General features: G+C 40.8%; 1 non-coding gene across 1 annotated transcript; it reads left to right on the top strand.

Moving 5' to 3' along the window:
- The first annotated feature begins 9,991 nt into the window (after window positions 1-9,991).
- Window positions 9,992-10,099, top strand: LOC132183487 (small nucleolar RNA R71). The gene has a single exon (XR_009440450.1). It is a non-coding gene; the product is annotated as a small nucleolar RNA R71 (small nucleolar RNA).
- The last annotated feature ends 9,224 nt before the right edge of the window (window positions 10,100-19,323 follow it).

Genomic DNA, 19,323 nt, shown 5'->3' with positions numbered 1-19,323 from the left:
ACAACTACCCAAAACTCCCTGCAAAACAATAAAACGCAACACAGAGAGGCAATGTGAGTGGATGAACACCCACAATTGTAGAAAATGATGGAAAAAATGGAAGTTGGGGGTTAAACAGAGTTGGGGTGTTGATGGGTGATGTGTGTGTGATATGCGATGATGGTGGTGGCCGCAGGGGAGAATGAGGCCTTGCAAGTGCAGATGCGGTGTGGTGGTGGTGGTTGAAGGCCAGTGGAGATGAGGAAAAGTCGTGGTGCACCGGTGAAAGTGTGGGTGCAGATGATGGAGACTGTACGGCGTAGTGAGAGTGTGAGGGGGAATGGGGAAAAAGTGACCTAAAATGGGTCACGTGGCCTGCTGTCCGATTGCGCTCAATTGCACACCTAGTGCGCTCGATCGCATTCGGCCAGAGGTGTGCGTGTGTGGGTCATGTGCGCTCGATCGCACTTAAGGTGCGTTCGATCGCACTGACAGAAAGTGTAGAGCCACCCTTCGGTTACTGCGCTCGATGGCATACTTGTTGCGATCGATCGTAGTAATTTTTTTTTTTTTTAAAAAAAAAACAAAGCAAAAGAAAAATAAAATAAAATACAAGGAATAATTGAGACATATGTAAAGTAAAGAAAGTAACATGAAGAAAACAAGAGGGAGAATGTTACCGCCTTCAGTGGCCTCAGTACCACTGTTTTGAGTAGATGCGCTTGAGGTTCTGGACTGCTCAAACGCGTCTACTTGTGACTGTAATGTTCCTAGTGTGAAGAGCTGCACTTGAGCAATTCAGAATTTGGCTTAAGTGCGCTAGTAGAAGTAGGACCTCTAAGAACTGTGGCTGCCTTTAGCTACTGGTGACTCCCTGGGTTAGGTATTGTTTGAGCTAGAAATTCTGCCTGCTTCCTCTTACTCAGCTCCTTTGCCATCTGACCCATTTGCACTTCCAATCTTTGAATGGCTTGATCAGTCTTTGTATTAAATTGCTTTTGATCAGCCGTGAATTGTTGTTGTGAAGTCACCAGGTTGTGTATCATGTTCTCCAGTTGGTTCATCCTTGACTCTTGACTTGCTTGGCTTGCTTGTTGGGGCCCTTTCTGCTGCCCTTGATTATTACTCCAAAAGAAATTTGGATGGTTGCGCCATCTTGGATTGTAAGTATTGGAGTATGAATTGTTCTTGTGGGGCACAAAATTCACCTCTTCTTGCTCTGCAAATGGAGATAAAGGACACTTCTCAGTGGTGTGATCTAGATGGGAACAAACAGCACATACCTGGATTGGTGTGTCCTGTTGCAGATGCAAGATTTTTTGAGCAGTCATGGCCTTGACAATCATGTCCAACTTCTTTTCTACAGTAGCCAATTGATTGGTTGATCCCCCACCGAGGTTTACTTCATACATGCCCTTGCTTTTGATTCCTCTCCTTCCTCTTGAACAGAATTGCTGTGAATGATCACTTAATGTTTCAAAAAGTTCCACAGCTTCCTCACTACTCTTCTCCATAAGTGTTCCTCCACAAGCTGAATCAACCATCCCTTTGTTAGTATCATCTAATCCTTCATAGAAAATTTGTACCTGCTCATCTTGAGGGATGTTGTGATGTGGGCACTATAGAAGCAAGGAATTGAAGTGATCCCAGGCCTCAAAAGAACAAATCTCCGTCTCGCTGTTGGAACATTTGAAGTTCCCTCTTAAGTTGTTTTGTCTTCTGGGCTGGAAAAAACTTCTTCAGGAACTTAGTGGTCAATTCTTCCCAAGTATGGATAGAATCTGCAGGCAAGGAATTGCACCACAGTTTAGCATTATCTTTCAAAGAGAAAGGGAAGAGGACTAACCTGAGCCTTTCTGGAGTTCGGCCTTGGACATGCTGCAACTTGCATAAATCAAAGAATTCTTTAAGATGCAAGTTGGGATCCTCAGTAGCTGTGCCTCTGAAGTGAGTCAATGCATTAAGGATTTGGGGAGAGATATAATAGCTGCCATCCACCTCTGGTTGATATGCTATGCATGAGGGTTGATGAAGGTTTGCTGGAACGTATGCCTGCTTCATTGGTCTCCTCACTCGTGGTGGATTTGCCTCTAATGGTCTTAGTCCAATTGGATTCTTTTGCAAGTCTTCCATATCAATTTCTTCTTCTTCTTCTTTGTCTCTAGGTAGTTGTCGAATTGTCCGCTCAATTTCAGGATCGGGTGGAAGAACGGTTGAGGCTTGAGATCGATGACCACGCATTAACTGAATTACTTCTTTAGTTACGCAGCTTCAGTGCTACTGGTTTGGATGCTCCCTGGAACTGCGCTCGATCGCAGGTTGGTGCGTTCGATTGCAGTGTGCTCGATCGCATTTGGCTGACGATTGATCGCAATCACAGAATGTGAATCCGCAACCTGAAACAAAAAAAAAAAACAAAAAAGTTAGGGAAAATGAAAAATCTTTTTGATTTTTTTTTTTATAACAACTAAATAAAAATTGAAAATTAAAATAACACAACTAAAGGAAAATAATTTTAAACAAGATTCACCGCAATCCCCAGCAACGGCGCCAAAAACTTGTTATTCACAATTACCTACCTAAATTAATAGGCAAATAATTATGTGTTTTACTCGCAAGTGCACGAGGTCAACATAGTAGTATAGTGTGCAAATACGGAGTCATTCCTACGAGGATTGCTAAATCTTGCTTAAAATCAATTCCAAAAGTAAACTAAAACAAAGATTGGGTTAAGTTGATAATGATAAAAAGGTAGGGCTTTGATATCCACCGCTAATTATATTTAGTTAATATATCAATATGCCAATGTTTTGATCATGTTATGAATATCTAATGTTTGTCAACCTAAGGGCATTGGTGTGTACTCCTTAAGCTATTGATTTCCCTAAGCAACGAATTAGGCATGGGTGTCTACTCTAATTCTTTTCTTTCTTAAAGGATTTAGCATGGGTGTCTACTAAGTTGTTCTTTAAGAAAGCATAAAAACTGTGGAAATCGACAAACACATGAGGCCTAGGGCATGGGTGTCTACTCCCGGTTCCCCATGTGGATTAACCCAAGAACCCGGTGTGGATTACTTTTGTTACTTATGTTAAACCCAGGACTCGGTCATCCAAATTGATTTAACTAACTAGTCCATACCACATGCATATGTTGATCAGGCACACACATATGAGGAATTCACGAAACTAGGTATTAATCAAGTTAGATATCATAACAAGATCATCACAAAGACGCCAATATTGAAATATTAAATAAACATAACTAGGGCTTCAATCTAGCCCTACTAATAAATTAGCTACACATAAAATTGATGTTAAACATCTTCATAAAAGAAAAGAAATGAAAAGAAAAGAATAAACCCAAGACTTGAACTTCAAGAGCTCCTCTTTTTCTCCTTACAAGGCATACCTATTCTAGAGGCTTAAGGGTCTATTTATAGGCTTTAGAAGTCCTTGACAAAGTAGTAAACCTAGGGATTTCGTAGGGTTTCAAAACCTATTACAATTGGAAATTGGAAAACCTTAATATGGAAAGAATGACACTCTGGCTGCCACTTGGTATGTCTCCTGCACACGAGTGCGATAGATAGCAACCCGTGTGCGCTCGATTGCAGGTCTGCGATCGATCCTCTTCTGGCATGCACTCGATCGCTCTTGGCCTGGATTGTGCTTTGTCTTCTCGAGTACTGCGCTCGATTGCAGGTACCTTGTGATCGATCGCAATGTCAAAGAGCTCCCAATTTTCCATCTTCTCTCTTTTGAGCCCAAATCATCTAGATTTACTTCATTTTCTTCCAAAAGCCTACAAAAGCATGAAAAAACACAAAAAGGAATTAAAATGACCTAATTAACCAAAACAAAAGGATTAAAACATGCAAGTTAAGGGCTGAAAATATGAATATTTTAGCACTTATCACACATGTTGTTCACACACACTTTGTCCCAATTTCATGTTATTTGTTTTGTACGTTTGTTTGTTTATTTAAAAAAAAAAAAAAAAAATTATGCATGTTCATGTTTGCCCTAAAATTTTAAGTTGATCTAAAAGAATTGTGGCTTGAATTCATCAATGAGCTTAAAATTTTGAACACATGATCTAATGAGTGAATCTGTTAGTTTGATTACTTGTTTAGGACAGCTGAAAAATCATATGTTTGATCTAATCACACAAGCACATTAGCACATAATCTGTGAGGTATGACATGAGGTCTGATATGTGTGTTTCTGCATCTTGAATGAAATTGGATGACTTATGAGATGACAGTATGGCATATTAAAAAAAAAAATGATATGTGGAATAAATGATCATTGATGGCTTTTCGCTGAGTAACTGGACCTCTTACTTCAAAGCATTGAGTATTCACGTCAAAAGGTGAAAAATGTTAATTTGATCAATGTCATGGTTAGTTTGGTTTTGAAGCCTTTTTTACTCGAGTTAGTGGGTCCTTAGGGGTGTCTCTACACCTAATGCCCTAAAACTATCTGGTTTGGGAGTCATTGACTTAACGCTCGCTACATGGGTCAATTAGAAAGCTTGAGGGAACCAAACATTACACAACCTGACCAAAAAAAAAAAAAAAAGAAATATGCCATTGTTGTTCATTCTGATAGGGATTTCAATGAATTTTTAGATATGGAGACATTGCATATTGGAAAGATTTGGAAGCCTCATAATTTTGTGCTAATTCACTTTACACTGTTTTCAAACTTGTGATTTTTTAGCATGTCCTTTGTGAAGATGGAGTTCATCTCTTAAACTTGCTAATGAATGAAAATCATGATCTTGAAGTGATACTTTAATTTTTGGAATAACATGAATTGTGCATGATGTTTGTGGGTAACATTTCTGGAAAACCCTCATGAGACTCCACTCGTCCTCTAGGGAATTCCTAGAGGTTTAAAAGGCTTGTTGCATATGCCAAATGCAATCGTACATCCCATGAAAGATGGATTTATCTTTTTGTTTTCAGTTTTTCATTTAATTTTTAGCTTTGTATTACTAAGGGACTAGCAAATATGTACGTTTGGGGGTGTGTTAAGTGCTAAAATATTCATATTTTCAGCCCTTAACTTGCATGTTTTAATCCTTTGGTTTTAGTTAATTAGGTCATTTTAATTCATTTTTGTGTTTTTCCACACTTTTGTAGGCTTTTGGAAGAAAATGAAGTAAATCTGAAAGATTTGGGCTCAAAGAGAGAAGATGGGAAAAATGGGAGCCCCTGACACTGCGATCGATCACAGTTTCCCTGCGATCGAGCGTAGTACCAGAGAAGACAAAGCACAAATCAGGCCATGAGCGATCGAGCGCACAATAGAAGAGGCTCGATCGCAGACCTGGGATCGAGCGCACACGGGTTGTGATCGATCGCACCCGTGCGTAGGAGACACATCAAGCTGCGGCCATGATGCTAATATTTACATATTAGGGTTTTCCAACTCCCACTTGTAAAATGTTTTGAAACCCTACGAAATTCCTAGGTTTACTAGTTTGTCAAGGACTTCTAAAGCCTATAAATAGACCCTTAAGCCTCTAGAGTAAAAAAAAAAAAAAAAGAGCTTTGCAAGGAGAAGAATTGGAGCTCTTCAAGTTCAAGTTTCGGGTTTATTCTTTTCCTTTTCCTTTTATTTTATTTTATAAAGATGTTTAACATCAACTCTATGTGTAGCTAATTTAATTAGTCGAGCTAGATTGAAGCCCTAGTTATGTTTTGTTAATATTCAATATTGGCGCCCTTGTGATGATCTTGTTATGATATCTAACTTGATTAATACCTAGTTTCATGAATTTCTTGTATGTGTTTACCTAATCAACATGTGCATGTGGTAGGGACTAGTTAGTTTAATCAATTTGGATGACGGAGTCCTGGGTTTAACATAAGTAACAAAAGTAATCCACACTAGGTTCTTGGGTTAATCAACATGGGGAACCGGGAGTATACACCCATGCCCTAGGCCTCATGTGTTTGTCGATTTCCATAAAACATATGCTTTTCTAAAGAACAACTTAGTATATACCATGCTAAATCCTTTAGGAATGAAAAGAGTTAGAGTATACACCCTTGCCTAACTCGTTGCTTAGGGAAATCTATAGCTTAAGGAGTATACACCCGTGCCCTTAGGTTGACAAACATTGGATAGACGTAACTTGATCAAAACATTGGCACATTGATATATTAGCTAAATATAATTAGTGGTGGATATCAAAGCCCTACCTTTTTATTATTATCAATTTAAATCCAATCTTTTGTTTTCTTTCACTTTGGGAATTTATTTTAGACAAGATTCAGCAGTCCTCGTGGGAATGACCGGTATTTGCACACTATACTATTATGTTGACCTTGTGCACTTGCGGGTAAAACATCTAGTTATTTGCCTATTAAATTAGGTGGGTAATTGAGACAACAACAACACATGCTCTGATAAGTGCAAAGTGAGATTAACTTAGCCTCATGAAGTTTCAATTTTTATCGAAGCTTGTGTACCCCAAAATTCATAGGAATTCCATCAGATGAAAACAACCAAGGCTTGACTCAAAAGGTACAATTTTTTTGTGTAGGTTGTGCAATGTTTGACTCCCTTAAGCTTCTAATTGACCTATGTAATGAGTGTTGGGCAAGTGACTCCCAAACCATATGGTTTTAGGGCATTAGACGTAGAAACATCCCTAAGGGCTTAATGACTCAAGTCAAAAAGAGCTACGAAGTCTAACTAGCCATACAATCAATCAACTCGAATTTCTCATCTTTTTACACGAACACTCAATGCTTAGTGAGGCAAGAGGTCTAGTTACTCAATAAAAAACTCAAACTGATGATGATTATTATAATTTTTTTTTTTTTTAAGCCAAGGTTTCATCAACAAATCATCCTACAAATCTCAAGACACACACTCCTCAATTCAAATCTCATACCTCACCAACCCTATGCTAATGTGCATGTGATAAATAACTCAAACAGGTGAAGTCTCTCTAATCCAACAAATGAGTCAAAGACTCGGATTTCTAATGACATGCAATGTTCAAGATGTTAAATCAACCAATGACATACAAATCACAGTTATGATGTAATTATGCTCAATCAATAACATAGCACAATTTTTTTTTTCCACAAAAATAACAAGTAAAAGAAAAGACAGAAATGTGTACCCCATCCCTAAACTAAAATGACACATTGTCCCCAATGTGGCTAGAAATACAATACCGAATGGGTGGTGCAAGTCTGGTGTAACGTAGGAGAATGCTCCCCCAAATTTGAATGGCAGACAAATTTCCTGCAAACCACAACGAAAACAAAAACAAAACAAGCAAAACCACATCAAATGACAACAAAAACTAAAAGTAACAACGGGTTGCCTCCCACAAGCGTGAAGTTTAATGTCTTCAGCCAGACTTTCTACGGCAGGTGCGTTGCATGGTCCAGACGGCATGCGATAGTAAGCAAAAGCACCAAAGGCAAATGTGAGAGTGGTGTGCTCTGGCTTGCCGGGATCCAAAGGAAAATGGTTGTAGCTGGAATAACTATCAAGCACACAGTAGTAGGGATGTCCAGCTAACGATTTCACCAGCTGATCAATGAATGGGGGAGGGAAGTAATCTTCCCTTGTGATGGCTTTCATCTTGCTGTATCAATATACCCTTGCCATCCTATCTGAACTCGAGTGGAGAAAGACTCGTTATCCTTTTTCCTCCCCACGGTGGCACATGGCCACTACCACACATGAATTGGTCTAACCATTTGCTCTTTGGAATCAACTTGAGTGGCTCAACTACTGATGAATATGGTGTGGGGAGTGATACCTCAGTGGTTTCCCCACACTCCTGCTACATCTCAGGAATGGGATCCAAAACGGCTTTAGCTTGCTCAATTACTTCATCAAAGTCCAAATCATATCCAAATTGAGCAAAGCATTCTAACACAGGGTCCTCTATATCCTACTCACTCACAACCTCAGCTGGCTCAAGTAACCTGTCAAATTCCATATCGCCTCCATATTGAGCAAAACATTCCACCTTAGGATCCTCAATGCTTGGCTCATACCTAGTCCGAGCCTGCTCAAGTAACCTACCAAAGTCAAGATCACCTCTAGATTGTGTAAAGCTCTCCATCTCAGGATCCTCAATGCTAGGCTCATACAAAACACCCGCTTGCCCAAATAGCCTATCAAGGTCCAGATCATCTCCATCTTGAGTAAAACACTCCACCTCGAGGTCCTCTAAATTCACTCACAGTCTCATCGATTATCTCTTCAATTAAGCACACATTGTGGACCTCATCATAGTCAAGTGGCTCTTTATTGATGTTAAAGATGTTGAGCACCATTGTCATGTTCCCAAAAGCTATTTTTATCACCCCCGTCCAACAGTTGATTAGGGCATTAGCCATAGCTAAGAAAGGTCGCCTTAAAATCACCAGAATTTGGCTTCCAACATTATACACCGGCTCTGTGTCTATCACTATGAATTCCACAGGAAAGTAAAATTTATCCACCTTTCTCAACACATCCTCAACAACTCCCCTTGGGACCTTCACAGACCTGTTAGCCAGCTGGAGTGTCATAGAAGTGGGCTTCAATTCTCTTAACCCCAGCTATAGGTAGACTAAATAAGGCAGGAAATTCACACTTGCTGCCAGATCCAACAATGCCCTTTCAATCTGACTGACTCTTATCATGCAAGAAATGGTTGGACACCCAGGGTCCTTACACTTGATGGGCAACTTGCATTGAAGGATGGAACTCACTCGCTCTGTCAGAAATGCTTTCTTTGGGACATTTGTTTTCCTCTTGACCATGACCAAATCCTTCAAGAATTTAGCATATGATGGCACTTGCTGAATTGCATCCAAAAATGGGGTGTTTATCTGAACTTGCTTAAACACCTCCAAAATTTTAGCAAATTGTGCATTTTTCTTTGGAGCTTTCAATCTCTCTGGATATGGAAATTTTGGGATAAATGACCTCCGGGGATCCTCAATAGTGGGTATGTCTCTCGAAGGCTCAACTTTCCCCCCCTTATCTCTGCCACTCTCTTGCCCTTGCGGCACAACCAAGTCCTCTTCTTCTAGAAGGCTCAACTTTCCCCCCCTAACCTAAGTGTGACAATGGATTGCACTTGTTCCTGCCCGTGCGTAGGATGTGAAGAACTTCCAACTGCAAACTGTCCCTTCGGGTTGGGTACAGGCTGACTAGGGAACATGCCCTTCTCTCTTTCACCCAAGTGACTTGCTATTGGTCCAATCTGGCTCTCCATTTTAGCAATTGCTTGAGTGTTGACCATGGTTGCATTCTTAACCTCCTGTATAGCTTGGTTATTGATCATTATGGAATTCTTGAGCTCTTGTATCATCTGGCCATTTGCCTGAATAAATGTCTTCAGTGTTTCATCCAAAGCTGACTGTGATGAAGATGCAAGCACTTGAGGAGTAGACTGATTTTGCTGCTGCGCAGGAGTTCTGGGAGGGTATTGATTCTGAGCATGATGAGGTGTTCCTCCCTGATTTAGTTGGCTCTGCTTCCACGATAGATTGGGCTGGTTCCGCCACCCTGGATTGTAGGTCTCAAAATTTGGTCCATTTGATTGCTTCCTAAAGTCGTTGAAAGCATTCTCTTGTTCCATAGAGCACTCGGCAAAAGCCGGTGAAGATGGACAATTCTGTGCTAAGTGCATAGGACTAGCACAGATGAAACAACCATCAACATTGAATGTGTTGGCAGCATTTATGGACTGACCCATTGCAAGAGCTTCAACCTTCTTGGCGAGGGCATCTATCTTTATCCTCAAATCCGTGTCCTCCTTAACCTCATAGATGCCTCCTTTCTTGGGGAGACAGGCAAATTTATCCCGACAACTCATAAAATCCCACTAGTGTGAGCTGTAGGACAACTTGTCCAATGCCTTATATGCTTCATCCGCCATCAAACTTAAGAATGCCTCCCCATTCATTGACTCAATCATACTACAGTTGGATTGGGTCAATCCTTGGTAGAAGAACTAAACGAGTCTCCACTTCTCATATCCATGTGGAGGGCATCTTATCAACAACTCCTTTAATCTCTCCCAACTTTCTGAGAACTTCTCATCCTCCTCCTGAGTGAAAGAGCTAATATCCTTTCTGCATTCATTTACCTTTGACATTGGGAAAAACTTGTTATAGAACTTACTTAACAAGATTTCCCAAGATGTAATGGACCCGGGTGTGTTGGAATCCAACCATGCCCTGACTTTATCGTGCAGAGAGAAAGGAAATAGTCTAAGGTGGACAGATTCTTAAGAAAAATTTTGAAATTTAAAAGTGGCGCACATGTCCTTGAATTTCTTTACATGACAGTAAGGATTTTCAAGTTCTAGGCCATGGAATGATGGTTGGAGTTGGATGACGTGTGGCTTCAAATCAAAATGGGTGGCATTGGTTGGTGGTAACACTATACACGAATGGGAATTAGTCACACCGGGTGCGAACAAATCCCTAAGGGATGTAGTGAAATCAACATTCCATGCTCTAGCTTGCTCAAAATTCTCAGCTCTCGCATCCTCATGCTCAACCCTAGGTTGCTCCACATTTTGGGGTATGCTATCTCGTTGGTCTCCCATTCCACCGCTATTCTCACTCTCAACAGGTGCTCTTTGCGTTCGCCTAAGAGTTCTATCAATGTCGGGATCTAAGGGTATCAACTCTAGGTTCAAGGATCTCCGACCAAGCATACACCAAACAAAAATACGAAAATGAACTAACTAACAAGAGACAAAATATTCACAAGAAGAAAGATGCATATACATAAAAGAAAAGAAAAAAAAAAAAAGAAAAAAAAAAAAAACTATGTTCACAAAATAAATCTAAAAGAATAAATAAAATAAAATAAAAAAACTTCCTACTTAGCTACTGCTGGTTTGTTGAAGCTGGCTGTAGAGGTGCGCTTGATCGCAGGTAAGCTGCGATCGATCGTGGACGTTCTGGTGCACTCGAGTGTTCGTCTGCCAGGCGCTCGCGTGCAAGTATGGAGATGTCTAGCGCAGGCGCACGGGAAGTGCTACGGTAGGCCCGAGTGCGCTCGAGCGCAGGTGAGGCATGCTCGATCGCACTGGTAGGGACTTGATTGTCGCCCAATCTGCAACCAAACTCAAAAACAACTGCTCTCCTTTTCTTTTTTTTTAGATCAGAATTGCATAACACAAAAAAAAAAAAAAAAAAAAAAAAACAAAAAACAAAAACAAAAACAAAAAAAAACAAAAACAAAAACAAAAAAAAACAAAAAAACAAAAAATGAAAGTAAAATAAAAATAAAAAATTGCAAATGAAAATAAAACAAAAATCTAACTAACAAGTAGAAAAACAAAATTAATTTAAACAAAAAAATTAATTTTCACAAATCAACAAACTCCTCGGCAACGGCGCCAAAATTTGATGTACAAATTTAATTGTACTCGCAAGCGCACAAGTCGTGTGCAGTAAAGTGTGTGTGCAAGTGCGAGGTCAATTCACTGGGAGTTGTGTCTGCAAAATCCAACTTTCTAATTTAAACTAATCCTATCTTAACCTAGTTTCAAAGTTCAAGTGATTTTGTCGCTCAAAATAAAAATAAACTAAAATTAAAATTGATTAAATGGAATGATAAAAAGGCACTAAGGTTTTCAGAATCCACCTCACCAAATCAAAGTTTATACTCTCATGTTTTGCTCATACATCCATCAAGAAATTAAACCCTAAGCATGTTCTATTGTTTTTATAAAATCCTATTGAAAGATTCGATGAATCCATCTCTATTACGAAAGACAACGAATATCCAATTGAGATCCAAAGATCCAATGTATCCGTTTGAACAACGAAAGACAATGGATATCCAATTTCAATCAAAAGAGTCGATGTATCCATTGGTGAAACATATCGAATATCCAACGTTTTAACAATTTTATAAACAACAATCAATACAATTTTCTCACATAATTGGATTGAAACGAAAATACTTTATATTAAGGTCGGAATTGTACAAACAAAAACATGAGAAATATGAAACAAATCAATGATGAGGCTTCACTTTCAACCTTAGTTGAAGGTTTTAGCCTCTCATGATAACCAAAGACATAATCAAATCAATTGAAATCATAACAAACATAAAACTTACAAAGGAAAACATCCGTAAAGCTCAAGAACAACTCCAAGTCGAAAATAAGCTCTAAACGGCGCCTCCCAACGTGTGTTTACAATAGAAAAATATGCTATAAATAATAAAAGTCTAGGGTTTCGGTGCTGCTAGGTCAGCGTAAGTGGGCTCGATCGCACTTAGAGTGCGATCAAACGCACTTGGGTCTTCAAGGCTACTGCGGTGCAACACTTGGGCGCTGCGCGTCTGGGTGATTGCATGAGTGCGCTCAATCGCAGTCTCCTAGTGCTCGAGTGCACTTCTAGAGAATGCTTCTTCTTCACTTCTTCGATTTCTTCGCACATTTCCACACCAAAGACCGCAGTTTTCTCTTAATGACCTGCAAAACACTAAAACTCCAAAACTAACCAAAAACATCAGAAAATAACAAAGCTAAGGTTTTAACAAATACAAGTTAATATGCAACATTTGGCACTCATCAGTAGCTCTATGCTAAACTCAAGACGTGTGAGTTTTGGTTGGACAGCGTGTCTTTCCTCGGACACGTGATTTTAGGAGAAGGTGTAGCAATTGACCCGAAGAAGGTCAAGGCAGTGATGGAGTGGACTAGGCCAACCACCGTATTCGTGATCCAAAGTTTCTTAGGACTCGCTGGTTATTACCAACGCTTCATCGAGGGCTTCTCGAAGCTATCATGACAACTTATTGCGTTGACTAGGAAGAACGCTCGTTATGTTTGGATGGACGAATGTGAGGAGAGTTTTCAAGAGCTGAATAAGCGCTTGATAACTGCTCCTATATTGGCATTACCTACAGGATCCGGCAATTTTGTAGTGTATAGCAACGCCTCTAAAAAGGGATTATGGTGCATGCTTATGCATAATGAAAACGTTATTGGCTATGCTTCACGCCAACTTAAGACTTACGTGCAGAATTACCCTACGCAAGACTTGGAGTTGGCAGCAGTCGTGTTTGTCTTAAAGATCTAAAGGCACGACTTGTATGGCGAGAAGTGCGAGATCAACAAGGACCCCAAAAGCTTGAAGTACTTCTTTACTCAGAAGGAGCTTAACATGAGGCAGAGAAGGTGGTTGGAACTAATCAAGGATTATGATTGTGAGATCAATTATCATCCTAGCAAGGCTAACGTAGTAGCATACGCATTGAGTAGCAAATCAATGATGGAGCTTGCCACCCTTGGAATTTCCCAACCTCGGTTGATCAAGGTATTCGCAAGGATGGGATTAGTAGTCGGCGAAGGTGCACCTGCACACTTGGCTAACCTGATGGTTCAGCCCAAGCTACTTGCAAGGATTAAAGTCGGTCCGTTGGAGGACCCTAAGTCTCCCAAGATCAAGCAATTGCTAGGAGAAGGGAAGGCTCAGGAATTCAGCTTTAAGGACAATGGGTTGCTCACCCATTTCAAGCAAGTATGTGTACCAGAAGGTGGAGGGCTAAAGAAGGAGATAATGAGCAAGGCTCATCGGTCCCTGTATACTGTACATCCTGGTAGTATGAAGATGTACAAGGACATGAAGGAGTCATATTGGTGGAACAATATGAAGCGAGACATCGCAAGGTTTGTTGAGCAATGCTCAACCTGCCAACAAGTGAAGGCAAGAGCATCAAAGGCCAACATGGACGCTCAAACCATTGTTTATACTGAACTGGAAATGGGACGAGATCGCCATGGATTTTATTTTGGGGTTACCCAAGACATTCACTGGAGAAGATTCCATTTGGGTAGTAGTCGATCGTCTCACAAAAAGTTCTCGCTTCATTCCAATGAAGGTTAAGGATCCGATGGGTAAGTTGGCCACACTCTATGTTTAGAATATAGTCCGATTACACGGAGTACCATCGTCATTTATGGCAAAGTTTGCAGAAGGAGATTGGGATGGAGTTGAAGTTTAGTACCGCTTTTCACCCGCAGAGGGATGGTCAATCGGAGCGGACTAATCAAATCCTAAAGGTATGTTACGAGCTTGCGTATTGGATTTCAATGGTAGTTGGGTCCAGTACATACCCTTGATTGAGTTCGCCTACAACAATAGCTATCAGGCCACTATTGGAATGCCGCCATATGAAGCACTGTATGGACGGGAGTGTCAATCGCCCTTGTACTAGGACAACGTCGGCGAGAGGCAGACGTTAGTGCTAGAACTAATTCAAGATACTCGAGACAAAGTGCTCATCATTAAGGAAAGGATGAGTGCAGCTCAGAGTCAACAAAACAGTTATGCCGATAATTGGAGGCGACCGTTGGAATTTGAAGTCAGAGATTTTGTATTCGTTAAGATATCACCCATGAGGGGAGTGATGCGATTTGGGAAGCAAGGGAAGCTCAGCCCCCAATTTATTGGACCCTTCGAGATCACCCAAAGAGTAGGGAGATTTGCATACAGAGTTGCGTTACCCCTAGACTTGGTCGGGACTCATGATGTTTTCCATGTCTCGATGCTGAGGAAGTATGTCGCTAACCCCGATGTAATTGTGGAATACGAGCCGATAGGAATCTAGGAGGGATTCACCTACGTCGAGGAGCCAGTGAAGATTATGGACAAAAAGGAGCAAGTGCTACGTACCAAGACGATTCCTATCATTAAGGTATTGTGGCGTAACAATGGTGTCGAGGAAGCATCATGGGAAGCGGAGCAAGACATGTGGAGCCGTTATCCGCATTTGTTTGAGTGATTGTGCTTTTCTTTAAGATTATGCTTGGATAGTATACCTATTTCCATTTTGGATAATCGAATAGTCGACTAAGAAAGAATTTGTTTTCCTCTACAAGATCATGGCACCTATACCAGTCGACCCAGATTGCATGTGGAACTACTCATTTTGTGAGTTGATGGATTTAGGAGCTGAGATTGATGACGACTGGTATAGCATTGGGAACATCGAGTATGATGCGTTAGATGACTTACGAGGTGATTTTCCGTAGTTGTTTGAGGACGAAGTAGTGCCAGTTAATGGTTGGGAGGAGATAGCCCAGGAGCCTACTGAGCACGATGTTGATGATACTACAAACAAGAGGTAACATTCTACTCCTTTTGAATGCTGTTCTTTGGTATTTTATCTAGAAATTTCGAGTACGAAATTTTTATAAGGAGGGGAGAATTTAGTGACCCAAATAATTAACTAAGTTTAGGTAGCTTAGTTAGAGGGTTAATTTCGGTTTTAGGTCACTAGGAACAGCTGGAAGGACACTTTGGGTATTTTGGACGTTCTAACCAGACATGCATCAATCTGTATCAAACGTAAGCTCCTGTCATTAGTAGAGGACGTATGCGGGGGCGACCACCGTACGTACGCCTACAAAAAGTACAAGGGCGTACGCTTGGGGACCACCCAGATGTACACTGCTTTTTGAAAAACCTCTAGATAATACTTGGACGTAGGCTACAGCCTTTGGACCACTGTGTAAATAGTATCGGACGTACGCCCCAATAGTACTGGACGTCCGCTACTTTTCAGAATAGTTCGTAACACCCTCTGCTTTTTCTTACCTATAAATACCCCCTTACCTTCGACCTCTCACACCCATTCTCGCCCCCAAGCTCCCAAAACTCTATGAGAGTGTGTTCATGTGAGTTTTGTGAGTTTTTGTGAAGAAGGAGAGGAGGTTCTTCAAACTTACTCCTAGGAGGTAACCCTCTACACTTAACTTTTCTTTCTATGTCGTTATGCTCTTTAAACACTTGCTTAGTTTTGAGTTTCTAGCTAGGTTATGCTTTAATCTTGGCGGATTAGTATTTTACCTTTATCGAATGTGTTGTCATATGCATGGAGACCTTATTTTGAGATAGGAAGCCTTAGAAAGCTTTTTGGTAACCTTAGAAATTTGTTTGGGAGGATAGGAGGACGCATGGACAAAATGAGGTTCCACTTGAAAACCTTCTGGGCGGAAGTACGGCCTCGAGCCCGGACGTACGGTCAAAAGCATTCTCGGGAACGCTATTTTGGCCAGCCGTCTAATAGCTCATGTTTTCATGTTTCAGGATTGTTATAAGTTAGACTTAGGACTAATAGAAGGTTTTCCACAGATTTGGAGAACACGGACCATTTGGAGGAATATTCAGAGACTTTGTTCGACCCAGGTGAGTTTTAACTCACATAATGCTTGCCATTTACTTTCCCATATTACATTTCTATCAAAACATGCATATTTGCAACTCTCACGATACACACTTTATTGCACATGAACTCTAGTTTTTTTGTGGAAAAACGTTGTGCTGAACATGATAATGAAAGTGAGACTTGTAAAAAGGGCAAGCATGTAAAATACGGACAAGATTAATTGCATTATATGACATGGTACACCGATACGTGCGGGATAACGGCCATGGGCTTACTATACATGTTAACTTTATGGTCAAATGTGTGTGTTATATGAGCCTTGGATCTAATGGTTGTTTTGTGACCAACGCAGCCTTAACAGGTGGTCACTACAGGATAGACATCATTAGTGGTGTGGGCCACCCGAGGTCGGACTCAGTCGTGCCGCTAATGGGATGTACAGTAGTGTACAATATCCGGGGCACCGGTGTTGTATTACAGGTCCCTAAGGATAGGGTCAGCTCTGTTGAGAAGGGGTAATATCTCAGGTAAACTATACTATTGAATTATCACTGTTATTCTATATCATATGCATCTATCATATATTTATATCATACTTATGGAAAACTGTCATGATGAAACTGTTGTATACTTTATAAAAATAGAGTTCATCACTAAACTGGGATAGGTATTATCTGCGTTAACATTCACTAAGTCTTACCTCCTTTATTTTATGTTTTACCCCTCCATTACGAATAATTGTGCGGTTTAGCTAGCATAGACAAGGATGCCTACGGACCGGACATGGGTGATTGCGCAGGACCTGATCCGAGTCATTTTTGAGGATATGGACTCAGTTTGGTTGAAGTCCTTGTGGGATGACAGAGGAACTACTCGGGCAAACATGATCAAGATTATCTCTTTAGCTTTACTTAAACTTAGGATTTGATTTGTTTATCTTTTGTAAGACAATTATGTTATGGGATACAACCTTTTATCTTGATGATGGTTTGATGATCGATACATTTGGCGACTACTTTTATATTATGAGGAATTATGTTTACTCTGGTATATAAATGTGTGATCGCTTCATTATTACTCTCTATTCCTACCCTGAGTCTTGTCCCGTGAGAGATTGGGCTGGAAGACAAACCATGGGGTCAATTACCAATTAATTGATTTGTCTATCGGGGTTGTTACATCTCCACCTCCCGTCACTTCCCTAACTAGCATAGAATTGCTGATTGCATGCCCTGTGCTGTGGGTGTCACCACTACTTTATAAACTCTGCTGCCACGTGTAATTGTCGTTGCCAACTTTCCCCAGGCACGTAACACTGGGCCCAATCTCTCCAGCCACTATATACCTAACACGACGTCCAGCCCATTGAGAGGTAGAGAAAATAGAGTGACCGTTGTTCCATTATCCATACCTTGAATCAGGAGGATTATCTTCTTAAACTTCTCCCTGCACGGTAGGCGTTCCCCCATTGGCTATAGTGACCGAAAATTCAACAATGGGTGTAACTGGTAAACCCAGCGTTTGGGCCACCTTTTTTTGTCCACAAAATTGTGGGTCAACCCACTATCGATGAGAACCAACACCTGCCTTCATCCCACCCAGGCTTCGACAAGCATGGTTCGAGGTCTAATATACCCTGCGAGGGCGTGGAGAGAAATCTGGGGGTCTGCGTCGTCATCCTCTACATCCTCTTCCGGTATCTCATCTTCCAGATTTCTCGTCCTCCGGTTGTGTCTAGGTGTCAATTGCTGCCTCAATGAGAAACATCTGTTTTCTTTCGCATTGGTGCACCAAGATATAGAGTTCGTTGCAAGTAAAACACAGCCCTTTCTTACAACAATGCTGCATCTCCTCACATGATTTTTTTTTCACCTGACTGGTTTGCCCAATGATTTTGGAATTGGCTGAGCTGGTTGACCCGCTGTTCCAATTGGACTTCGGGATAAACCTTGGGGATTCAATCTTCTTCCTACGGGCCAGATGGCCATCGCGCATCCGGGCTAATTCAATGGTTGCAAGGAGTGTGCGGGGTTTGAATTTTCTCACGTCAATGGAGATCTCAGCCTTGAGTCCGTCCAAGAACGTGCCAATCAATGCTTTTTGCGATCAGCCTGTCACCCAATTGGCCAGACATTCAAATTCGTGTTGGTATTCGCAGAGTGTGCCCTTCTGTTTGACTCGCGACAAAGCTTCGTCGTAGTCTTCATATTTGGTTGGCCCAAATCGAGCGAAAAGTTCTTTCTCAAAAACGGTCCAAGTCATTGGTGTGCCTTCATTGTGATAAACAGATTTCACCCACTGCCACCATTGATTTGCCTAACCTTCTAGGTAAAAAGCTGCGAGTGTTACTATCTGCTGATCTCCCATGGATTGGTACTCAAAAAATTGAGTGACCCGGTCAAGCTAGATGATAGGGTCGTCACCCAAAAATCAAGGGAAATCCATCTTCATGGGCGTAACGTAGTGCCCATCCTCTCGGTTGTCACGATTCTGCTGCATCACAAAAGTGTTATCCTTGGCCTTTGAATCCTTTGGTCCCGTGCCGTACTGGTTGGTCGTGCGGCTGGATGATTCCCCTTGAGTTTTGGACAAGGTGGCCATAACTTCCTTCAATGATTGGGCGAAGCTAGCCTGCAAGGATTTCTCCATGCTCTTCATTGTATCTTTGATCTCGAGCACATCCGTTTCTAACTTCTCTAGGCGTTCCTTTGGAGTCACTGTTTACACATAAGTGCTCGGATAATTCTTCAATGATAGTTCTTTCTACCCATGTGCTCTTATATAGTTGACTAGAGTTCTACTACAACTACTATTAGAGTTCTAATACAACTACGACTCTACTAATGCTAAAATATAGAGATAAATTACTAATATACTACTTGTTGAAGATAAAGATAAAGATAAGGATAGTTACTACGTACTCCTCTTAGGATAATGCTAATCCGTGTATTTTGGATTAGCATTCCTACTTGATGAGCACTGAATGTTGCACATTCAAGCCCCTTAACTCCCATATGTTAATTGCTTAACATTGTTATTTGTTTCATTTTGTATTGTTATTTGTTTCATTTTGTGCACTTTGAGAATATTTATATGATGTGGTTAAGTTTAATTAAATCAAGGAAATGATTAAATAGGAATTTTTCTAATTGAAGTTAAAATCGGA

Source organism: Corylus avellana, chromosome ca5 (genome assembly GCF_901000735.1).
Source record: "Corylus avellana chromosome ca5, CavTom2PMs-1.0".
Taxonomy (NCBI): domain Eukaryota; kingdom Viridiplantae; phylum Streptophyta; class Magnoliopsida; order Fagales; family Betulaceae; genus Corylus; species Corylus avellana.
This window is presented reverse-complemented; position numbering and strand designations above follow the sequence as displayed.